The sequence below is a fragment of the Leopardus geoffroyi genome, chromosome B1 (genome assembly GCF_018350155.1).
Source record: "Leopardus geoffroyi isolate Oge1 chromosome B1, O.geoffroyi_Oge1_pat1.0, whole genome shotgun sequence".
Lineage (NCBI taxonomy): Eukaryota > Metazoa > Chordata > Mammalia > Carnivora > Felidae > Leopardus > Leopardus geoffroyi.
The window spans coordinates 80268783-80287462 of NC_059327.1; the positions used below are offsets into that span (position 1 = coordinate 80268783).

General features: G+C 39.0%; 1 protein-coding gene across 7 annotated transcripts in view; it reads left to right on the plus strand.

The window, feature by feature from the left end:
- TTC29 (tetratricopeptide repeat domain 29) overlaps window positions 1-18680 on the plus strand; it is a 411408-nt gene that overhangs the window by 279339 nt on the left and 113389 nt on the right. The gene's annotated exons all lie outside the window — the stretch shown is intronic.

Genomic DNA, 18680 nt, shown 5'->3' on the forward strand with positions numbered 1-18680 from the left:
CCACACTCATGTGTATTTACATACATGCATACACATATATAAGACATATGTATAGGGGCGCCTGGGTGGCGCAGTCGGTTAAGCGTCCGACTTCAGCCAGGTCACGATCTCGCGGTCCGTGAGTTCGAGCCCCGCGTCAGGCTCTGGGCTGATGGCTCAGAGCCTGGAGCCTGTTTCCGATTCTGTGTCTCCCTCTCTCTCTGCCCCTCCCCCGTTCATGCTCTGTCTCTCTCTGTCCCAAAAATAAACAAACATTGAAAAAAAAATTAAAAAAAAAAAAAAGACATATGTATAAATGCAGATACTAGAAACACCAGATTGTTTTTGGTGGTCATCTGTGGGAGCTGGAATAATGGATGACTTTAATTTTCTGTTTTGGGGAAAGTGATGGATCTGTATGCTCCAAATTTTCTGCAATTAACATATACTAATTTTGTAATAAAAAAGTAAACTACTATTTCTTTTCATTCCATTAAAATTTAAAGACTTCAATGAATGTTTTCAGTAGGTTGTATGTAAACTATTCATAGTAAAAACCTTGAGCATAGGACTGATCATAGCAGCTGGTCATTTCAGCAGCTTGTCTCAACCCAAAACACCAAGACAAGTTATTAAAATCTTAACAAGTAGTAAAGAGTATTTAAAGATGATCCAATAAATAATAAATTATTCAAAAAATAATCATATGACTTACAAAGCAAAAACAACAAAATAGGGGAAAAAGTATAGCTATAGAGTTTTTGGTATCCTGAGTAAATGTGACCAAAGTCTGTATGAACAAGAAATGCTAATAACTATATTAACGAAGGATGTTGTTTGTTTTCAACTTCAGTTTGATGCACATTTTTGAATATAGGTCTGGGCAGTTTCTTTATGCTCAGGTCGATATTTACCATGTAGCAGGACTGCATTGTCCATAAAGGAAATAGACACCCAACACAGACTTGTGGCATACTTGTAATAGGGACCAAGAGCTAGAGAAGCAACAGGGAAGCTTCATCGTATTTGGAGATTGAGGTGATGACATTTGAATTGAACCTTTCAAAATAACATGGTAAAAGAAGCAGCATGAGTAAAGGCCCAGGAGGGCAGAAAATGCATTCCAGTCACGCTGGAGTATTGGTGTTGAGGGACCGGGGCTGTTGGTGGGGGGAAGCTGGAAAGATAGGGCAGTGGGATGAGATCCTCACAGGCCTAAGTAGGGCAGGAACTGGTTTTAGAAGATAACCTGGCAGTTGTGTGTAGGACAAACTGAAAAAAGAAAGTAGAGGAAGGAAAACCAGTTTAAGGGCTCTTCTAAAATATTCCAGGTGAGGAATAATGAGCTCTGAACTCGGGTGGTGTGGTATAGCTCATAACGGACACATTTGAGAGACATTTTACAATTTTACAGTGTTTTCTGGCTGGTAGATGAACATACAGAGACAAGATGGAGACAAAGAATTTGAAGCTTTTTGTTCAAATAATCCAAAGTAGGATAGTAATGTTAAATGAGATAAAGTCACAGAAGGAGAAGCAGCTAAGCAGAGGACTTTTTAACAGCAATTTGGAGGACCTCCGTTATCCTTGTCTTCTCAGAACATTACACCATTACCACTATTGCTTTTCTGCTGGCTACGGTCTTGTCTCTAACCTTGGGGCTACAGATCTCACCGCCACCACTCCTTGCTCCAATGAAGCAAATCTCTAGAGGAAGGTCTCTAGACAAGCTCAGCCAATCGGATTGCTTACCTAATAATTTTGTTTTCTATTGTTTTTAAATCAGAGCCAGTCTTCCTTGGTAAGGAGTTAGCCTGGATGCTGCCAGAGCCACGGAGGATGGTGGGCTGAGAGAGTAAAACTAACAGAGAGAAAACAAGATGAGAAAGGGAGAGTGCAATTTCTGGTAGCATTTGGGTCCCTAGTTTACCATTTTGCCTAAATTAGATTGGGGTGGTTTCTGTCCTATGAAACCAAATGAAATCAAATGAGCCCAGATAGAATAGCATCATCATGAATAACAGTAACAACTAGCGTGCCTTTGTATGCTATGGGTCTACAACTCTACCCAACCTTATTATTTACGTGTTTTACCTCATTTAATACTCACACAATCCCTAAGAGGCAGATCTTATTAGCATTTTCTATTTACTCTTACTCCCATTTCACAGATGAAGAAGGCTGAGACTTAGATTCAATGACTTGATTACGGTCACAAAGCTAGCAAATGCCGAGCCAAGACTGGAGCCATGCTCCTAAGTGCTGATACTGTCACAACTCATTTATAAAGTCATTTAAATATATGTGATATACATAAACCACATGTATACACTTTTAATAACATTCTCACCTATTCCATTTAATGAATTACTGGTTGGCATAAATAACATTTTGTAATTCTTGTCCAGTAGAAATTATTATTCAATTATTCAATAACAATTGAAACTTAGAATAAGAATCACCTGTCTGCTATCAGGCCAGTTCAGAATAGGCACAGAGTTTGGGAACACAGAAGTGGAACTATTAAGTGGCATCCCTCTAGGAATGACCCGCTGTTTTGTAGCTTCTCCAGAGAAAGAGATGTAAGGAATTCTCACCTCGCATTTCCATCTCCCATCTCTCTCTTACCCTCCATTGGCATAGATAATGGAGTATTGTGGATTCTTCATTGGTCATGACTTAACTCCATAGCTGAATTTGTCTTGTTTTCTCTAGATGTCAATGACATATCTAGCAGCACTAGAGTTAATACATTTGTAAGAATTCTTTTTCAAAAGCGTGTGTTCAACATATTTTTCCTACAACCCTGAATCTCTTCTTGCTACTGATGCAAATTGGCTATCAACCAGCAACTCTTAGTAAATGCAAAGGAAAGAGCATAAAAAATGCTGTTTGTTAGGTTTTCCACAGAAAGATCTAGTAGGGCAGAATGTTTATAATTTTCGGATAAACAAAATAGGGGGAGAAAGATAGGGTCCTTCTGGTAGATTACAATGCTCTCTGTTCCCGTCTTAAGCATGATCACAGTATGATGTAGTGATTACAAGCGTAGCCCCTAGAGTCACATTGCCTAACTCCAGAGCCTGGTCCTGCCACTTCTAATCCTGTGACATATACGTGGGTCACCTCACCTCTCTTGTGCCTCACTTTCCTCACCTGCAACGTAAGGAAATGCTAGCAACTAACCGATAGAGTGGTTGTGAGGATTAAATGGATTAACATGCAAAAAGTACTTCCATCTATGTCTGCCATACTGTCCTCCCTCAAAAAATGCAGGTGAATACTAAAGAATAATAGAAGTATGATTTGCTGTGTTTGTGCAAGGATTATGGCATCCCTGCTGCCATTGCTGACTTAACAGATCATAGATAAGTCTCTCAGCATCCCACTTTGTAAAATGAACATGATATTTATTAATATAGCCTGTTGATGAAAATTCCAGTGGAATAGTGAAGTGATAATGGTTTATTGGTCCTTATTATTGTTCTGCAAATGATTTAACTATATATTTTTCCTAAATTTAATTAAACATATTCATTTTCCCTATGAGCTTATATTAGCTTACAGCAGAGTGACTGTTCATTATGTTCATTTTATATGTTTATAATATCACAGACATTACCAAAATAAACATTTTCCTTTTAAAATATTATGTAAATAATCATCAATACTTGTTACAAGGTTGCAAAGCCAAAATTACTTTTTAATTGTTTATTATAATAGATTATGTGGAAATGGAAAACTACCATCCAGGCAATCATTAGAATCTTCAGAATTGGTTTTGAAAAATACCAGAAAGACCACCAAATTAGGAGTCAGACATTCTGCCTTCTGGTGGTAGTTTTGTCATAAGCTCTTTGGTCTCGGACAAGTCGTTAAATCTTGTTCATTTTCCTTCACAACATTGTTACAGGATGCCATTGTTAAAATCTTGATTGACGGTGGGACAGGTGGTACCAAAGGAGCCAGAACTTGGGGCCTAACCTTTATGGTGACATTATCAGGCAGCGTCTTGGCACTGAGGTGGGAGAAAGGGTCAGATAAGACCCTTGGCCTATTGGCTTTATTTCTCTGTGCCTCAGTTTTCTTACCTTTAAAAAGAGATAATAATAATAATAATGCCTGCTCCTGAGTGTTGGGAAGATTTAGTTACTTAATATGTGTGGTCCTTTTTTTGCTTTTTTAACATTTATTCATTTTTGAGAGACAGAGTATGAGTGGGGGAGGGGCAGAGAGAGAGGGAGACACAGAATCCAAAGCAGGCTCCAGGCTCTGAGCAGTCAGCACAGAGCCCAACACAGAGTTCAAACCCACGGACCATGAGATTATGACCTGAGCTAAAGTCAGATGCTTAACCAACTGAGCCACCCAGGCACCCCTAGTCTTAAGAACAATCTGTGACATATCCAGCAAATAGTTTTGGAGCACCTATTGCCAGGCCCTGTTCTAGACACTTGGAATATATCAACAGCAAAACAAAGATCTTTGTCCTCATGGAGCATCATCCCATTGGAGAAAGACAGACAATGGAGATTAAAAATAGGGGGCGCCTGGGTGGCGCAGTCGGTTAAGCGTCCGACTTCAGCCAGGTCATGATCTCGCGGTCCGTGAGTTCGAGCCCCGCGTCGGGCTCTGGGCTGATGGCTCGGAGCCTGGAGCCTGTTTCCGATTCTGTGTCTCCCTCTCTCTCTGCCCCTCCCCCTTTCATGCTCTGTCTCTCTCTGTCTCAAAAAATAAATAAACGTTAAAAAAAAAATAATAAGTGAGTTAGATAGCATGTTAGACAGTAATAAGCATGTTATAGACAAGAAAAAAAAATAGAAAAGAATGAGTCAGGAGTGTCTAAACAAGTGGTGAGTAGGGGAAGTTTTAAATAGGTGATCAGAAAGGGCCTCATTGAGAAGTTGACATTTGAAGAAAGACTGGGAGCAGATGAGAGTTCAGCTATGCAGATATTTGATGGAAGTTCATTCCAAGCAGAGGGAAAGGTCAAGGCCAAAACTCCAAGACACCAAGCCTAAGCCCTGGAGGCTTGGGGCTAGTGAGGCCAAGGAGAAGTAAAAGGGAAGCAGAGTATTGGGAACCAAAGTCAGAGGATTAGGGGTGGGGTCGTGGAAGGCCTTATGGGCCATTATAAAGTGAGGCAGGTTTTCTTCTGAGTCAAAAGGGGGGAGTCACTGCAGTCAGAGGAAAGAAATAATAAATACTCAGTGTTAACAATTATTAGCTATTATAATTAGTTCATAGGATGAAAAACAGCAGCTGGTAATAGATAAAGCCGTAACCAGGCAAACATGAGGTTAACATGTAGAATGTCAGACATTGGGCTGCACTGGGTACCTTGTAGGTGAGTGGAGAATTCTGGGAAGGGTGCCAGCAGGTAGTAAGCTGTAACTGAGGGTCTAGATCTGCAAAGTCATGCTCAAGGGTAACCAGCAGCAGGCATATCACAGTGCACAAGGACAAAATGAGCAGGAGACAAAGTCCAATAAACCCAGTTCAAATCTCTTCTTCTTCTCCAACCCTAGGACTGTGTGTACCAGAGCAAGTTACTTAACCTCTCTACACTTAATTTACCTCATTTGTACAATGGCAATATTGATATTTATCTCAGAGGGCTCTGTGAAAATTAAATGTACCATGAATATAAAACACTCCACATATGTAGCTTTTGCTCCATAAGTGGTAGTGACTGCCATTGGCAAGGGACAAGCACCAAGCCACAGGGACTGAGACTTAGGAGTGGCACTCCTGACGAGAGCATACTGAGGCCACAAGGTAGGTCTTCAGCTTTGTAGTAAATAGGGACCCAGCCAGCACCAAGACAGAGATTTAGGTAAGAAGAACAAGATGGGGATGCTGCTCCAGGGTCTGGGACACATGTCAAGGCACATGGAAAAAGCCTGGTCACCTTAATAGAGGTCAAATCAGAATATGATCTGTGGCAGACTGATGTGATGGCAAGCTTCTGCCCTGATAGAATAGGGACAGAAATGGCCCTGGGGACTGGGGACTGGGGCAGGTCACAGTTGCTAAATGGGGGGACACCAGCGTGGAGAATGGCAGGGCCCAGGAAGCAGAGCAACTAGCAAGTTATTATGGAAATGATCTCCACCATTGCTTCTGGGCTCTATAATTCTCCATTTCGAAATATTGATAAATAATTTGAAAATGCCAAATATAATGGTAATTTTCTAGTTTATCGTATAAAACCTAAAGCTTACTATAAGAATGCTAGCAGCAATTTGTTTTGCCATTTTATTTTCAGCTCATATGTTATTTCAGAGCTGATCAAAGGCATTGGTTGCAAAATATAAAATAAATCATGCTTCTAAATAAACCACTAAAGAGTGTTAAATTGATTTAAGTGATTTTAGGAATATTAATATTTAAAACATCTCTGTCCCAAGCCTCTTTATGACTACCTATAGCAATAATAACTACCATTTCATTCTACCATTCTTCATCTTATAATATTACATAGTAAACTGTGTAAAACATTATTTTTTAGCACTGGAATAGAAATGTAGGATTTCGGCTATTTATGTTTAAATATCTTGAATTTTATTCAGTCAATAAAAGTATACTCGATTAATGCATTTATTATACTCTTTGCTTAGGTTGAGGTGAATAGAGTGCAGTGTTTGTTTTTTATTATTAAAGAAAACTTTGCCTTGCACTCACATGCCTTTGCAGTAAATTTGATTTTAAGCAGCATGTATTTCAGGATTAGTCCCAGTCTTGGGAAATTTTCTAGCTTCACAATCTTGCATCTTTGGCTTATCTGAAAATATTGTTAAGATTACATACATGATTTTCATAGATTTTTTTTAATACATAGGGAAAAGACGGTATCTGCAGTGCTAAATGGAATATCGATGGATGTCCCTCAGTGGGAGGGAGGGTCTGGGCAGCAAAGCATCCCATGCAGGCACTTTGGTGTTAGAGTCACCTAGGCTGCACAGTTTGACAGCCAGCTCTATGAGTGAAGACACACTGGTGATAAAAGCAACCAGACATCTGGATCACAGTGCACACATTCAAAGGCATTTCTGAACTGTTCGCACATTTGTACTCACCCGGGTCCCCAGCCTTGCCCAGGGCTCACTCATCATTTTCTTCTCTGCCTCTGCCTGTCTTCGTCTTTTTTTTGTACTTCAGCAACCTCCCTTTTCCTCTCCAAGTCACCTCCATCTGCTTATGTGTCATTGTGGCCCTCCTGCCACACGGCTGGCTGAGGAATCCAGTAGCCCTCCCCGCCTCTGCCCAGCACCGCCGCATGCCTGTCACTGCTCAGCGCTCTGCGCCACACTGGCTTGTTTTGTCAATAACCATTTATTTGTTGCTGGAATAGTAGCAGCCATTACATCTGACCTCCCTGTTTCATCAATTATGGATAGATTATTGGATGTGAACATCTGCAAAAGCTTGCTGTTGAACTCACCTCCTGGCTGGGATTAGATAAAGTACTAAACTGTTGTTTATTGTCAGGCCAAAACTCTACTGGGAAGGCAGGGAATTCCAAGAGTGGCAGAGCCCCATCAGAAGTACCAAAAATCGTTTCGTATTGCCACTGTTTCCCCGAAGATTCCAACCATTTATTATTTACACTTATTACTAGTTGTTATAACCTACTTGATAAAAGCTCTTGGCAGGCATCGCCTTTCCAGTCATGGCCGCATCTGTCAGAATGGAAATGACTCATAAATTGTTTTCTTGCCTCTTCCATCATGGCGAAAGGGAAATAGATGAAGCTTCCTCTGTGAGCAAGAATTCAGAGAAAGACTTTCCTACCATGTTTTATTTTAAAGAAACGTGTTCACCCAGCTTGATCTGAAAGCATTACACCATGGATCTAAATTAGGGTTTACTGAGTTTACCAGAATAATGGCCTGTGGTGGAAAGGATATCAAATTGCACGGAGAGAATATGCTCAAAATGTTTTTCAAGGCTTTCATGGATTTCTGAGAAAGGGGAAGCAGAATGAAATTTTATTGAATCTTGCCTTCAATGAGGAAGAAATCTAGTGAGAGAGATTATGAATAGATGATGGCCCTACCTTCGGGGAAAAGACAAATCTCTGAGCGGGAATTGGTTCATGCAGAAATATAGAAATGTTCACAGTATTAGTGTTTATTAAAACCTTCTGGATAATATAGAACACACTTTGATCCTTTCCTGTGGAGCCAGAAACCATTATGCTCCAAGTGGTCCAATGGAAGAAGGTTGGTATGTCACCCCTTCAGGGGAAGCTGAGGAACTTGGTTTGTCACTAAGCTAGTGACTTTTCACTGCTTACCTGTCTGTCTTAGCTTGTTACTTGGGAAGATAGTAACTATATATGTCTCACATCAGTCTAGATTTTAAAAGAAAGAGAAAAAGAGTTTTATACTCCCTCCACAGAGAGGAGGAATTATTACTCAAGATACCACGACTAATCTAACAATCTCAGCCTCGGATCTGCTTGTCCTCACCGAGCATAATGGGTTCGTAATGGAAACTTACTCATTTGGGAATATGATTAGATGAAACAAGCACACATTTAGTAGGGGGTTCTTACGTCATTTTGAAATGTCATTTAAGCCCGCCTTTAAGAATTTGGCCTGTTTGCTGATACTTGAATTCTCTCCAGGACTGGCTGTTAACTGAAAAAGTTCCCGTACTTTCCACTTACCATAGTTATAGTGTGCCATAGTTTTTTCCTTTATTGAATGATATTCAATGCAAAACATAGAAAATATAATGTAATATATAGTGTGTGATAAACTGTAATGTATATTATGTGTAATGTATATGTTATATAATAATTTATAATAGCTTATTTTTCTTTAAGGCAAATAGCTATGTGTAATGTTCTTATGAAGACAATATATAATTATAAATACATTACTGATATAATTATAGGGGTATTATATAATATAGAAGCTCATTATATATGTTTCTGCAGATACTTCACCACTAGTACTTTCCAAGGGCTCTTCCGTATTCATTCAGCAGTATTCAACATTAACATAAAAGTAGGAGCTAGGGGTATAATGGAGAGCAAAACAGGTATGGTTCCTGTTCTCGTGGCACTTAGGACCTAATTGGAGAGAGACAAATATGTTCTTATAATTAAAAAAAATTTTTTTAATCTTTATTTATTTTTGAGAGAGAGCGTGTGAGCAGGGGAGGAGCAGAGAGAGAGGGAGACACAGAATCGGAAGCAGGCTCCAGGCTCTGAGCTGTCAGCACAGAGCCTGATGCAGGGCTCGAACTCACAAACCATGAGATCATGACCTGAGCTGAAGTCGGATGCTTAACCGACTGAGCCACCCAGGCGCCCCAAGGGAGACAAATATTAATAAGTAGATACATATGATGCTGTGGTAAGTGCTGGAATAGCACAAGAAAGTGGTGTGTGTGTCCAGGGAGTGGAAGAGTCAGGAGTGAAGTAAGAAAGAGCAATGCAGGCAGAGGGACGTGGAGGTGGACAGCACTGGGCTCATTCCTGATAGTGAAAGGTCTGTGTGGCTGGAGTGAGGTTCCCAGAGTCCCACACATTCCAGCAAGACATAAATGTTCACATCTCTGCACTGACAAAGTGAGTGACAATACGTGTGTGGTCAGATTAGATTTGACTGGCACTTCATTTGATTCAGTTTGCCACCACCATCTTTAGTCTCCATAAATAACAGACAACTGAAATTACTGGTAATGTTATCGTAGGTATAATGGAATCATTTGTCACAATCCCTTTTCATCCTCATATAAACATAACAAGTGGAGTTTGAGAATATCCTAGTTTAAAAAAAACATTGTTTTCATTCAAAATCTTTTCTGCAAATGAAAACTCTAATCATTTTATAGAATCTGTTTTTGTTGGTGGGTCGCCATGGAAAGAATCAACATGTACTGTCTCTCACTGGTAAACATGGACAGGGGAAGGCCTTGAAGTTATTCATTTGCCACATTAGCTCAAGAGAGCCCTTTTATCTCGCGGTGTTTCTCAGTTTTATTTTGCAGGTACAAGCAAGAGAGTCATTCAGATTACCTCAAGTAAGGGAAGCGATCGTAAAGATTCCTGATAGGTACATGCATCCTATCCCGTGAATACTTGGGATCAGCAGACAGTTGCAGTTCATAGACTGAAAGATTCTTGGGAACCAGAGGACTCAGGTCAAAAGGGGCTGAGTTTTCTTATTATCCCCTTAGCAGCAGCGGTCAGTTGGATTCACTCTATTAGCATAATCCAACCACTCTCTTGATGTTCATTTATCTTGGAGCACCTCCTCACTTCTGCCATTACCAGCTGCTCAGTGGGTCTGCATTTCCTAAGATGGAGCTAACTAATCACTATAGTCTTCCACCAAGTAGAACTTTTTATGTCCGGCCACCTCGTAGATTTCTGGACTGCCTTTCTTCAAGGGCCCTCTGGCAAAATATGAAACAAAGCCTCTAGTGGATTTTCCTAGCAAGAAATTGAGGGCAGGGAAAATTTTTTTTGAAGGAGCTATAAATATAACTCACATTATGATTAGGTTGTACAGGATAAATATTTTTATGCTTTCTGATTTACATCATAGAAAATAATTGAGAATTGGAATTAAAATTCTTCATAAATATGTCTCTCATTAAAATAGTACTAATCTATAATGACTGATTTAGAAATGGCAGTTTTGGGGTGCCTGGGTGGCTTAGTTGATTAAGCGTCCAACTTTGGCTCAGATCATGACCTCTCAGTTCGTGAGTTCTAGCCCTGCCCAGGCTCTGTTCTGACAGCTCAGAGCCTAGAGCCTGCTTCGGATTCTGTGTCTCCCTCTCTCTCTCTGCCCCTCCCCCACTCACACTCTGTCTCTCTCTCTCTCAAACATAAACATTAACAAAATTTTTTTTAAAGAAATGGCAGTTTTGAACAATATGTTCCAATTTATGATTCAGAAAATTTTTATTTTTTATTATTCTATTTTATTTTAAAGTTTGTTTATTTTGAGAAAGAGAGAGAGAACATGTGCATGAGCCGGGGCGGGGGGAGGGAGAGAGAGAGGGAGAGAGAGAATCCCATGCAGGTTCTGCGCTGCCAGCACAGAGCCCAGTACAGGGCTTGAACTCATGAACTGCAAGCAATGACCTGAGCCAGAACCAAGCATTTGAAAATGCAATGTGAACTCCTAGCATGTGAGAGATTAACTAAGAATTCTAATTTAGTTTACATAACTTAAGGATAACCTTGAATTTTCATAAGTCTTTAAAATTTTAGGTGGTAAAATAATTGGCTATTTTTGAAGAGTGCTGTTTATTGCATTTACGACAATGGCTATTTAATATGAACCCCAAACATTATAGATTCAGCTCTCCTTGCTGTAACATTTCAATTGAATGAAAGGACTCATCATTTTGTTTCTTTTTAAAAATTTTTAAAAAATAAAATTAAATAAATTTATCAGGGATTTTAAAGCCAAGGATAAATATTTGAAAATAATCAGAGCCTATCTTAAATTACTAAATATATCAATGTAGAGTTCTGAACTCCAATTAATATTTTTGGAAGAGAGAATTTTAGATCGTTTGGTCCCACCCCATTATCTTCCAGACTTAGATACTGATGCTCAAGGTAACCAAGTGACCTGTCCAAAGTCACACACTGAGCTAATGGCAGAAGAGAAACTAGAACTCATACCTTTTAACATTCAGTCCTTTCTGCACTAGACATGTAGCCTTCATATTGCGTGTTGGGCAATGTAAACCATGTGTGACAGTTACTCTAAATCATGAGTAATGCATTTCAGGAAGAGAGAGTACATACTCTAAATGGTCAGTATAAGTAGTAAGGCTAGACTGTTCCTAACTTAAGAATATAGTGTCAGCAGAATGCAAAATATTTAACTACTTTTATGTGTTATAGTTTACAGAGATGCCGACTCACTTGTCCTTGTCCTCAGTGTTCATTCAATATAACATATTTGTAGGAAAGGATTACTGTATCTACTACATGTCAGATACTATGACTTTGCAAAAAAATGTATAAGAGCCTTTAAGTGATATGAGACCAGTTCTGTTTACCCCCATTTTTAACCATCTTTTGCCATCTCTGATTGCTGGCTCCAGTAAAGTACTCTGAATGTTGTTATGGTCCAGTCTGGTCCTCAGCCTGTTACTGCAGTGCTTGTCAGAATTCATTAGCCACTGATTTCTTTGACTAATGTTGCAGTTGATTGTCTGAATCATGTTCAGACACTGTAAATGAGGCAGAAACATCCTTTCTGCTCACCAACTGTGAAATGGCTAAAGGGGGTTAGATTGCCAGAAATCAGAATAAATGTATTTCCGATAAGATTTGACGTTGATTTCAAGCTCAAGATGGCAAACTTGATTTTTTATTTCTATATTTCTTATTGCACAAGAGTAAACCTGTGTCATTGCCTTTTTCTCCTCAAAGTAGTGCACTCTGTTGAGCACAGAGCCAAACTTTTGTTATGAAATGGCACAATTTTGGGTTTGTGTAGGAGATGTATAAGAAAATATTAGCTGTACTATCTTTTTATAGTGGGCAAGGAGAAGAGGTAAAAAATCCACCCTAGGTAATAGACCATAACTTCTCTACAAACAAACCTGATGGATGCCTCTTTGCTGTTTCACAGAACTTTTTGGTCCAGGTGGGTTTATTTAAACTCTTCTAGAACTCAGACAAAACTAAGAAGGAAATGTTCAAATGTGGCTAAACTGTTGGGGTTACATTCTCATTCATTTCAGAGTCTTCTGGATGACTCTATATGTTTGGAGGCTTTTAAGAGGGCAAATAGCTGTTTCAGCAGCATCACATGGAAGAGGGATGGGCTTATTTTGTGTTGTCTCACAAAACACAACCATCATGAGCAGGTAGAAGTTACAGGTTTTGCTGAACTTAACCAATAGTTGTCTCACTTACCTCTTCAATGACAGAGTGGCCAGCTTCACAAGGGGATGGTTTCCAATCATGAGAATGGTTGAGGTGAAGGCTAAATCAGGATTCCTTAACATCATCACTGTTCACATTTTGGCTGCATAATTCTTCGTTGGGGCGGGGGTGGGGGTCGGCTCCCATGTGCGCTTGCAGGGTATCTAGCAGTATCCTTGGCTTCTTCTCACTAGATGACAGCAGCAACCTTCCCAATTACGACTACATCACATATCTCCACACACCGCCAAATATCCCCTAGGGGGTAAAATCACCCCCATTTGAAAACCACTTTAGGTAAGTAAGATAAGTATTTGGGGAAATTAAACAGTTGCTTTATTCAAATCTTTAGTAGGTATTATTATTAATACCTCATCTTATTGGAACTTTATAACATCCCTTCAAGGTAGACTTTATTCATTTCCATTTTATACCTGAGGAAATAGGCTCAGAGAGACTAAGTGACTTGACACATGTCAATCAGCTCAGTAGTAGACCTGTGTGACTTGAGAGCCTATGCTATTTGAAGAAAATGTGAACACCCAGAGGGAGATTTGATTAATTATCCCATAAGGCTCCTCCAAAGCCTAGTCTATGCCCTCCGAGGAGGAGTCCCTACTGATTTCAAATATTGAATTAACTAAGGAAGAGAGCAGTAGGGGCGGTTGGTAAGTGAAAAAAGAAATGTATGTAGAAAAAAAAATACCAAAAATGTGAAGTAAAAGCATTATAGCTCCTTGAAACTTTTGCAAAATTACAAAATTTCCATTTCAAATGGACTAGATGTTAGAACTTACTTTATGTGGTGGTTTCCATGAGTTGTTTTCCTACAGTAACAATGGGTCACCAACCAGAGCATGGGGGCCCATTTTAACTTCATGTCACTGATCTATATTAGTTTGAGTGGTGCATGCTCAGTGCTATGCCAGAGGGAGAAAAGAAGAATATTTCCTCTCCTTTCCCTAGACACAGGAACAACTATGCATTAATTTTTTTGAAAACTTGCATAATAGGAAGCAAGGCAGGACCTGCAGCATCTTGCATGTGACGTATTTTAACCAAACACATTGAGCAGCCTAGAAAACAGAAAGACAAAAACTATGAATAAAAAAAGTCTTGCAAAAGACTCCATTTATGTGCATGTAGAATGAAGAATGAAAGTGAATAATGCACCTTACCTTCAAAGCAACAATCAGATTTCTCCTTTGTAATCAAAAAGATAAGTTGCAACTTGAAAGTTTATCACTTCATACCATCAATTAAAACTATGATTATTTAGTCCATGTTATCAGACAAAACATTCTATGCATGAGCCTTAAAGCAGACTTTTTATTGGACATTGTTACTTCTGTGTACTCTGGTAAAGCTTTTTCCTCATTGTATCACTCATTCTCTTCCCCAAACCTTTGTTCAAGCTGCCCTCCTCCCCACTGACCCAATCCCATCATTCCCTTAAAATGCAGATTGAATTTCTCTTCCTAAAGGAAGCCTTTCCCAGTTCTTCATTGCTCCTACACTATCTGAAATTCATTCATTTATTTATTTTATTACAGATTTTTGCCCCATCTCCTAGATACAGTATAGACTGCACGGGGGCAGGGATTTTGTATTATTTGTTGCTGTATGCCTAGCACCTAAAACAAGACTTGACCCATGGAAGACACTCAGTATTTGTTTAATGAATTAATGTCTTTGAACTAGATTTTTAGCCCTTTATACAGACTTACAGCACTATATAATATCAATGTCTATAAGTCTTACTGCCTTAGTAAGGTCTTTAAGAGCAAGGATATATCTATATTACACATGTAGATATGTAATATACCCTATATACATAAAAAACATATATATCGTTTTATCTTGCAGTCACATCTAATGATCTGATGGAATGTACTAGAAGATTACTTCGCATAATACATTGATTCTGAAGGTTGAGCATTATGAGGAAAGCGATAATGAGAGGGAGTTACCTTTTCAGGTATCAATGACTTAGGAACACCTGATTTTCACATCTGCTGCTGCACATTTCCCTCTACCTTTTTTTCATCTCTTCCATACTACTTTGATAAAGAGATTGTGGGCAAGTGTGTGAGGCTTCTAGAAAGCCTGAGGTATAGAAGTAGACCCCAAAAAAGAGGTTATAAAAATCAGTACCTGCTTAAGGGATCATATCATAAGGCTGAATTTCAATAGAAGGCTGGCCTTTCTTTTTCGTTTTATAACCTTTGTCCCCAATTATCCTGCCACACACTATCTGAATTGTTTCATTTCACTTCGTTAGACCACATAAAACTCCACTCAGAAGAAGTGACTTGGGGCTAGCAAGCCTCCTCTTTTTATTTTTTTTTATATATATTTTTTAATGTTTTTTATTTATTTTTGAGACAGAGAGAGACAGAGCATGAACAGGGGAGGGGCAGAGACAGAGGGAGACACAGAATCCGAAGCAGGCTCCAGGCTCTAAGCTGTCAGCACAGAGCCCGACTCGGGGCTTGAACTCACGAACTGTGAGATCATGACCTGAGCTGAAGTTGGTCGCTTAACTGACTGAGCCACCCAGGCGCCCCAAGCATCCTCTTTTTAAAACTACAACTTTGGGGCACCTGGGTAGCTCAGTTGGTTCAGCATCCAACTTCAGCTCAGGTCATGATCTTATGGTGTGAGTTTGAGCCCCCTGTTAGGCTCTGTGCTGACAGCTCACAGCATGGCGCCTGCTTCAGATTCTGTCTCCCTCTCTCTCTGCCCCTCCCCAGCTTTCTCTCCCCCCTCCCCCACTCACACTCTGTCTCTCTCTCTCTAACCTTACCCCCCCGCTCTGTAAAATAAATAAACATTAAAAAATTTTTTGAAAAAAACTACAACTTCTTCTGGTAGTCATTCACGCCTAAGTATGAACTAGTTTAATCAACTACTGTCCTTCTATCACTTAGCTGAGGAAATTTCCCTGGTGAAATACACACAAGGTTAAGGGAGGTGTGCCAAAAGGGAACAGATCAGCTGCCAAGTTATTTCAGAATTTTTCCTAAGGCAGATCTTTCTTTTACCCAACCAAAAAAGAAAAAATAATTTTTTTCTCCACTTCTCTTTTCTCTTCCAAGCAGCAAACATACTAAAAATGAAAGGGTAACGTGAGGGATCATCGTAGCAACAGAACTTTTCTGTATCTTAGCTATAGTGGTGTTTATTACATGGATAGATGCATGTGATAAAATAGCCTAAAATTAACACCCACATGCAAACACACACACACACACACAGGAGTGCAAGAAAAACTTGTGAAATCTGAAAAAAGTGGATGAATTTTATCAACATCAATTTCCTGGTGTGAGACCGTACTGTAGTTACGTGAGATGTTGCCATTGGGGAAAGACGGTGAAGGATATATGAGAGTGCTCTGTATTATTTCTTATAATTGCATGTGAATCTACAATCATTTAAAAATATATAAAGGTTTTAAAACAAATTAACTGGAACAGTGTTTTCTTATAACAGCTGGCTGGGCCAAAGAGCAGGGAGATGATTCCATCTAATTTGGGAGAGTTAGGCCAGGAGTGTGGTTTAAAGCAGGCTTTGGCTGTGAAAACAAATATAAGGGCCATTATTGCTGGAAGTTCTTTCTGTTTTAATGTTGTCCAAGATAAGGGGACTATAAAAGAGGAATTGCAGAGAAATGTGGAATGAGAAAATAGAAGAAGACAAGAAGTGGGGGTCAATATAAAATATATCATTTTCTTTTGTTCCAAGCACCCTCATAACTGGAAATCCTAAACATTTAAAGGTTATATAGAACAATTGGGCATTTGATATTAATAGACCTAATAATGACTTCTTATGTATCTGCCCTGAAAAGTACCAAAGCTCAGACACAAAATATATTCTTATAATCTGGGAGGACAAGGCTACTTTTCTGTGCTTTTTTCTCAATCTCTCTCTCTCTCTCTCTCTCTGCCTCCCATTCACTTTGTTGACACATGACAATCTTGACTTAAGTCCAGTGTTCCCTCGAAGGATATTGCAGTAAGAGAAATTAATGACCCTTAAAATTTTATCTTACAGTAACAATTCTTCAAAGAATTTGTAGCATATTGCCAGCATGATTCTTTTGCACATTCCATTTTTTATGCTAAATATTCTACTAGTTTTGTTTTTAGGTGACCAATACAAATTATCTCATTTTAAGAACTTGGGATTTTATTTGAAAATGCCTTTTCAAGTAAATCAATTTTATTCTAGTGGGAAGATGAGGCCCGTTGCCTTTAAAACTTGAAGTGAAATAGTTTTCAAAGCTTCATCTCCATTATTCACTGAAATTATTGGAACCATTTAGGTACCTATGTAGTGCTCGATTTTTGTGTGGTATATGAACTGATTTTTCTAACTTTGACAACCTTGTAATCCTACACAGTTTGGTGTTCATTGAAATTTATCTAGTAGTGTGCTTAATCATGTTTCCTTTGTCTTTTGACAAAGGTTGATTAAGTTCATTGTGAATAAAGTTTAAAGATACATAATGAATTTTCAGTTCATCAAAAGAGTTTGCATCTGAGAGTCTTTATTCTCTCCGATTTGTGATGATAGAACTTAATCTGGATTCATTTCCAGCATATTGTGTGCCAAAGGGATATTCAACCAAGTACAGTTGATCTCTCAGATTTGCACACTGTATTTTCTCACTTGAAGTATTGAAGTATTATTCTTTGTAAAAAAAAAAAAAAGACTCCACTGTTTGCCTAGGGATTTGAATTGATTAATGTTTATTCACTTGTAAATTATACCTTGCCTACGTTAATTAAAAAGCAGGTAACGTAGCTTACCAGAAGATCAATATAAAACGTCTTTATTTTCAGCACAATATTTAATCTCATGTTATTTTTCCACTTTTATGAGTTTTTCCTCTTTATTTTAACAATGTCCTTCCTCTACCCCTTAGATTTAACTATATGATTCCCCAGTGTGCTGAGTTTTGCCTTGTGTTCTTGCCATCCATCCACCTGTCTGCATTTACTGTCTCCCCCTAGAGTTCACATTCCTGAGGAGCAGAGGTCCTGCCTGATTTAGATGGGCTCCTCTCTGGCACATTCTAGGTCTTCAGTTTGGACTTCATGTCATTCATTGTTTCCCTACTGGGCCAATAGTGAACTATGTGCTTCCTACTGCCTATGTGTTTCCTGTTTTTAGGTAAAGTGTTTGAGCTGATGTATGAACTCTCTCAAGCCACAAATTAAAGTGTCACCAGCACTGAAATATTTACCTATCATTTCTTGAACACCTACCCTCCTACCCAGAGGGTAGAGTCACATCCTCAAGGTAATGGGCGCCTGTGGGACTTACTGTGCTGCTCCAGGTGACCAGGGGCATGGGAGAGTGTGCAGTAGAAGCATGGTGTAAGCCCTGGGGAACCCTGCCTTCAGTCATTGCTAATTTACACAGCGTATCAACCCAAACTTCTGTGCCATAAGACCGTAAACGCCTTCAGGGCTTCAAGCGTGTTCCCTTCTAACTAAGATTTCTTAGGGTCTAACATAGCACCTGGTACACAGTAACGATATTTGGTGAATAAACAAGTTGATTTTGGCAAGAAATCTAATAATATTCTATCGTAAAGTTCTAAAATGTCATATATAAAAATATATCAACCAAAAAAAGACACTAGAAGGTCTCTTCCTAAATATTTTGGTATTTGGATTCAATAAGGTCTCTTATAAATTTACAAAATTCATGAGTTCTGCCCCTTAACTCAGAAAGGTCTATGTCAAATCGTATCAGATTTAATGTAGGTATTGTC